This window comes from Bemisia tabaci, chromosome 2 (assembly GCF_918797505.1).
Source record: "Bemisia tabaci chromosome 2, PGI_BMITA_v3".
NCBI classification, from domain to species: domain Eukaryota; kingdom Metazoa; phylum Arthropoda; class Insecta; order Hemiptera; family Aleyrodidae; genus Bemisia; species Bemisia tabaci.
This window is the reverse complement of record NC_092794.1, coordinates 33,912,480-33,919,575: the sequence shown is the minus strand read 5'-3', so window position 1 is coordinate 33,919,575 and position 7,096 is coordinate 33,912,480. Positions and strand designations below refer to the sequence as shown.

General features: G+C 37.7%; 1 protein-coding gene across 2 annotated transcripts in view; it reads left to right on the top strand.

Moving 5' to 3' along the window:
- LOC140224062 (uncharacterized) overlaps nt 1-7,096 on the top strand; it is a 526,468-nt gene that overhangs the window by 23,312 nt on the left and 496,060 nt on the right. The window lies entirely within an intron of this gene.

The following is a 7,096-nucleotide window of genomic DNA, read 5'->3' as shown; positions in this document are numbered from 1 at the left end:
CGTGAGCTGTCTACGTCATTTTCGTTTTGGCGGACTCTGAATGTGATGATCGTGGAATTTTGAGTCCTTATTTTTACTGAACTTCAGACAGTGGGAAACGCACACAGAACTGTTGTCAAATTAAATGATGTTTCTAATTATTAATAATGGAACTATCGTGATCTTTTTATCCAAAGGATTGACGCCAGATCACGGATCGGTTGGGAACAATTAAATCTATGAATCGCTGCGTTGCAGCTAGTGTCTTTTGTCCACCCAATACAAAAAATTATGTTGGTACCTGCACTTGGTATAAAGATTGACAACTGACTTGACCTATTTAATTTATTATCTTATGTGTTCTTAATGCAGTGAATAAGTCTGGAGATCTAAGTATTGGCATGAGTTCATTAGAAAAAAAGGCTCATCTGAATGTGAGAGGCCAAAGCGGTACTTACGGTCACCATACCTGGGTTCGTAGGCTCACCCTCGTACCTACTGAGACGGCAATCTCCATCTCTTGATCGGAGGATATGCCGCACCTAGTTGGTAAGAGTGGAGAGGCATTTATGATTACATTGATACCATGGGGTCTAATTGTATTTAGCCTTGATTAACACGATCACACTTATTCCAATGGAACTAGGCAGGAACACACGTACCTACGAATCTTACTACTGTAGTCCTCGTAACAGATAAGCAATTTATTCCGTTACGCTTTTGAACAGAGGAAGAATGGACGCACCCATTTCACACAGTAATCGATGCAAGAAAATGAAGCCTTCATTGTATTTATATCATCAACTTATGAAATTATGAGAATAAAACGGGTACATACCTTTCATTAAAGACCTTGTTATACATTGTTGGGCAAAATGAAGTTTCTAACAACTCCTGACGCAAAATCAAAGAGACTCGGAAGAAACCAATTTGAGCAAATGCTCACAGTCAAAGACCTTTGATTATGTGACATTAAGTTGACCTATGATTGAACTGTTCCGAAAAAGGATGGAATTGTGCCTCACATGCTCAGGTTCGCAAGCCACGCGTAACAAGAACGGTAGAAGAGATAGGAGGATTCCAAGATAAATCATGAAGGAAACATGTTCTTAATGTAAATAACACATACACTTCAAGAAGCATAATCACTCAGTGCACATAGGTTGATGGCAAGATATAGAGCGAATAAATTTTGGTCGACGTTCAGTGACAGTCGCATGTGAAGGCCGAGGCTCATATTCCAGTAATTTTTAGACTTTAGTAGTGAGAATACATTCTGTGATGTAAATGCTGCTTCCTTTGGAGAGTTTGGCACAATTTCGGTGTAATTTCGTTAACATAATTTACCTGAATTACATCTATCGCTTAGGTCAGGTACTGACATCAACAAGACGACATAACCTCACTTAAAAATTTGTCACATTTCGTTCAATAAAATAAAGATACCACTTGAACATTTTAAGAGAAACTAAGGTAATAGAATATCGGGCTCCAGTAGAACACGTGAGACGTAATAATATGAGTATGTAAATATAGTAGTTAGCATCTACAAAGAATTAAACTCTTATCCAAATTAGGTAAATCTATTCACAACTAGTTAAAGTAAAGAGGTTGGTAACGACCGACCAGAAATCACTTGAGATTTTTAAGAAACCAATGAAGTAGTGTATCGGGATAAAAGTGGGCGTAATAATATAAGTGTGTAATATTAGTTAGGATCTAAAATGAATTGAACTTTTAAATTAAATCTGTTCATTATTCACAAATAAATACAGTAGATGGAGGTTGATAACGACGACAGGAATTTCGTTCCCGAAACTCGGACGAACCTGAACAGAATGAACCAATGGCGTTGAACCATTATATTACTGGTTTTTTTCTAAATTCAAAAATTATAGCTAAAATTTTGAAGGATGTAAGCGGATGCTGGATTATCCGTGAGATAAAGCGCTTTTTTATGTGGCAAAATGAAATCCTCACATCTTCACGGAGTGCCCTTTACATAGGCTCCATTACAATCTGCGGCCGGGTAAGCGAGAAATCTGTTGTTAAAGATGGTCATGACGGGCAGTTTAGTCGTATTTTCCGTAATTTCTCTTTTGGTTCACTAGGAATGTTAGAAAACTGTAAAAACCCATGGACACGGTAACATGACGATTCTTTAGGTACCCACTTTATGGGTCTAAGGTTACCGTTATCGCGGAATTTGAGTGACTTTTCTCAGGACCCTGGATTCTTGAAATTCAAATTTCCCGGCAAAGTAAAAAGTAAAATTTTCCTTGTTTTGGGTCATTAAGTGCTTATAACTTTTTGAAAACTCGATGGATCTTAATGAAACCCTTAAACGCCATCCGGCTAACTTAGCTGCGTCCATAGACACCAGATCGTTGGAATCCGTGCCGCCGTTTGCTCTGAATTCCATTCTAAATCGAATCAATTTTCAGATTAAGGGAGTTGCCTGTGACTAAGAGTGTCGGCCACCCGTTTGTTATCGGGACTTTAGTAGGACGTCATTTTCCTCGACCGGGGGTGGCTACCGCCACTCTTGATGGTAGAAAAGGTCTTCCGAACCGTGCCCAATAACAGTTTCTTTGAACTGTGCCGATAACAATTCAGAATTTCAGACTGCCAACTTAAGAAAGTATAACCTTAATTCAAGATGGCGACTTGATTTAAAAAAAAAAAAATGAAAATGAAATCATATGGTTTCGTTACATTGTTACCAAGTTAAGAGAAAGTTTATCAACGATGAAAGTCAGAAACAAAAATGCGATGGCAAAAATAGCCATTGCAACATTTGCCGCCAAATCACATTCATAAAAGATAATTCCATTTTTCTCTCTTTATTTCTCTTTATTTATTGTAATATGAAAAATTTGTCGTATGAAAATACATCATAACATTTTGCATCTGCAGGTAACCTCTGATAATTGGGTAAAGATTCAAATAATACATATAAAATTTCAGAAAAAATCAATAATAGATGTTAATAGTTTCACGAAGGAGCAGAGCTCTCCAACACAGTAGTGTTGGAACCAGCAGCTTGTTTTTTTACTTCATTTTTTCACCTCATTTTTTTTACTTTACTTTATTTTTTTCATTATTTTTTTACTTTATTTTCATTTCTTTACTTACACTTTTTTTCTTTAATTTTATTTTTTATAATTCATTTTGAGATTTTACTTATTACTCTATATAAAGCTGCTGTTCCCACTCACTATGCCCCCCCTAGATAAAAATTGGCCGAAGCGATTTCCTTTAAAATTGGTACACGCTCAGCTATTGTAATGAGGAGTTGATTAAAATTATTCCCACTCAAATCCGCTGCTTAGGACGCCCGCAAGAGCGAAACGTTGTTTCTCCATATAGTAATACATTGGATATACGCGGTTGTTTACGCGCATCGCGCCGAACAGGTTCAATCCTGTTGCGTGACGTCACTGCCTTATAGACGAAATATAAGGTTTTAGGGCGGTATTTTTCAACGGATTTTGAGGAAATTGGCCAGCGGAGGTATTTTTCAACGGGGATCTCGAAATTTTGGTCGGATTTTAAAAATTTCAAAATCCAAGATGGCGGCCGTGGCCTAATATGCTAAGTCGGCTCCTGTTCGATCGATTTTCGTGAAACTCGGTATCCGGGGGTACTTTTCGATGGGGATCTCGAATTTTTGGTCGGATTTTCAAAATCTCAAAATCCAAGATGGCGGCCGTGGCCTTAAATGCTAAGTCGGCTCCTGTTCGATCGATTATCGTGAAATTCGGTATCCGGGGTATATTTCGACGGGAAACTAGAATGTTTGGTCAGATTTTCAAAATTCAAAAATTCAAGATGGCGGCCGTGGTCTAAAATGCTACATCGCTTCCTGATATCGATCGATTTTTGTGAAACTTCGTATTAGGAGGTGTATTTCGACGGGAAATTAGAATTTTATGTCCGATTTTCAAAATTCAAAAATCAAAAATGGCGATCGTGGTCTAAAATGCTACATCGCTTCCTGATATCGATCGATTTTTGTGAAACTCGGTATTAGGAGGTGTATTTCGACGGGAAATTAGAATTTTAGGTCCGATTTTCAAAATTCAATAATCAAAAATGGCGATCGTGGTCTAAAATGCTACATAGCTTCCTGATATCGATCGATTTTTGTGAAACTCGGTATTAGGAGGTGTATTTCGACGGGAAATTAGAATTTTAGGTCCGATTTTCAAAATTCAATAATAAAAAATGGCGATCGTGGTCTAAAATGCTACATCGCTTCCATATATCGATCGATTTTCGTGAAACTCGGTATTAGGAGGTGTATTTCGACGGGAAATTAGAATGAGCTTGTTCAGCAATTCGTAATTCTTGCATTTTTGGAAACTAGAGAGTGCACAGAGTTCACAGGAATTTTCCCCGATTTTTTTGAGCAATATTAACCCACGAAATACGAGTCCAAAAGTCCGTATTTTGGGCTCCCATTTAAACGCGCGCTGCTTGGCCCATCTCAAAATGGCGCCCATTATCTCCGTCCGGCGGTGGCCACACTTTTGACCCGGCATGCCAGCGAGGTACCTCTGCATGCCTCTGCCGTGTGTGGGTCGTGTAAACAAACGAAGATTGATAACACAAATGATCCAAACAACTCGAAATCTCATAATTTTAATTAATTTAAATCCATTTTCGACTTCAACCAAGCATTTGGCAATAATATTCATCGTATTTTACAACCAGGAGCCACGGCCTATCGGCTCATTTTAAGGTGCATTCTGAAAATCAGTCTTACAAGTCCAGTGTCCAAATCCAGACTTTCTTCTTTTACTTTTTTTTGACCATTCTCTTTTCATTTTCGCCTCAAATCAAATGTTTTGCAGTTTCTTTGTCTTAAGTATGTGGTCCTGAATTCATTCAAGAGTTAGAAGTTCACCATTTATTTAGTATTATAAGCCTTTTGACCTCTCAAGCTTTACCGATATGATCTCATGTAGTTCAAGGTTTCTTTGGCCCAAACCAAGTGATTACACATCTGATGTGTGTCATATGGCCATGTTCCTGACTTATTCGTATGGGAGGATGTAATTCTATGTCTTTTCAAAATCCTTCCATCCGTCTGTACCTGAGAAATTCAGTAAACCAGCCGACTTTCGGACTTTTAACAAGAATGGTCGGCAACTTTACCATTGAAATGATTCTTAGGTGTTTCTGAACAAAGGGACTTTATTAAAATTTTTGTTGGACAGGTTTGATTCACCCTGAATTCTTAAATAGAGAGAAAAAAAATAATTTCTTCACTCTAGAAAGACAAGAAACTGACGAAGCTGTAGGTTAGTAAGTAGTTTTTGATTAGTTCATTCCATGAAATATGATGAGCCTTGTTGCTGCAGGAAACACAACATACTAGCAGGAATCCTCAAATAAATTTTCTGTCTTGTACAATATCTGTTGATACTTAAGTATTTGATGATACCTATGAAGTACAAAATTTCTGAAAAGACCCTGGGAATACCAGCAGAGTCATCTCAAAATTTTCTCCCAGGAACAAAACTAAAAATTGTGGAAGTTTCCTAAGAATGCTCTCAAGGCAAATTTACGTATTATTCATAGATGAAGTGTAGCCTGCTACATATCATGTCGTATTCCTCTTCAAATATACATGCAGGTGAGTAGATTTTGAAATTTTAAGCGCACAATTTGCTTATGAAAGAAGCGTGCACTACCATGATTTCCTCTTACCATTACCACTTCCTGATAAATTTTTATAAGTTGATGCTTTTGAAAGTTGAGTTGTGATGTTGGTTCAGCCGCAGCACTCACCAGAAAATTCCTTCTTCGATCGGACCTTTGATGATTCATTGTCGAAATAGCTTTGAACTGATTAAAGATAAATCACACCGCATGAGTGTCATTTAGTGATGAATCAGAGATCAAAGTATAAATTTGAAGCTGCTAGAGCAGTAATTTTATCAGACAAGAGTGACCGTCTAAATGCAAAATCCACTTGTGACAGATCTCAGAAACTTTGCATCACCGCAAGGAGACATTAAGTAACAGAATATCTATACACCAAATTATTTACGCAACTAGGTGAATTTCTTTGGTAAATTATTGCGCTTAAGAGAAAGTCCTGAATGAAGAAAACAAGAAATAATACCTGTACCGATAGCATAGCTGTGTATATGCACTACAGTGGTCACTTATGAAGAACAGACACGAACAAACACTTATGAAAAACATTGAACAAGAGAGCAGAACTGGATTAAGTAACTGTAGTCTCTGATTTAGTTCTAAACTGCGAATTTGAAGAGCCATATGACACACATCAGATGTGTAATCACTTGGTTTGGGCCAAAGAAACCTTGAACTACATGAGATCATATCGGTAAAGCTTGAGAGGTCAAAAGGCTTATAATACTAAATAAATGGTGAACTTCTAACTCTTGAATGAATTCAGGACCACATACTTAAGACAAAGAAACTGCAAAACATTTGATTTGAGGCGAAAATGAAAAGAGAATGGTCAAAAAAAAGTAAAAGAAGAAAGTCTGGATTTGGACACTGGACTTGTAAGACTGATTTTCAGAATGCACCTTAAAATGAGCCGATAGGCCGTGGCTCCTGGTTGTAAAATACGATGAATATTATTGCCAAATGCTTGGTTGAAGTCGAAAATGGATTTAAGTTAATTAAAATTAAGAGATTTCGAGTTGTTTGGATCATTTGTGTTATCAATCTTCGTTTGTTTACACGACCCACACACGGCAGAGGCATGCAGAGGTACCTCGCTGGCACGCCGGGTCAAAAGTGTGGCCACCGCCGGACGGAGATAATGGGCGCCATTTTGAGATGGGCCAAGCAGCGCGCGTTTAAATGGGAGCCCAAAATACGGACTTTTGGACTCGTATTTCGTGGGTTAATATTGCTCAAAAAAATCGGGGAAAATTCCTGTGAACTCTGTGCACTCTCTAGTTTCCAAAAATGCGAGAATTACGAATTGCTGAACAAGCTCATTTTAGGTCCGATTTTCAAAATTCAAAAATCAAAAATGGCGATCGTGGTCTAAGTTGTTATCTTGGCTTCCGATCCATCGATTTTTGTGAAATTCGGTATTAGGAGGTGTATTTTGACGGAAAACTCG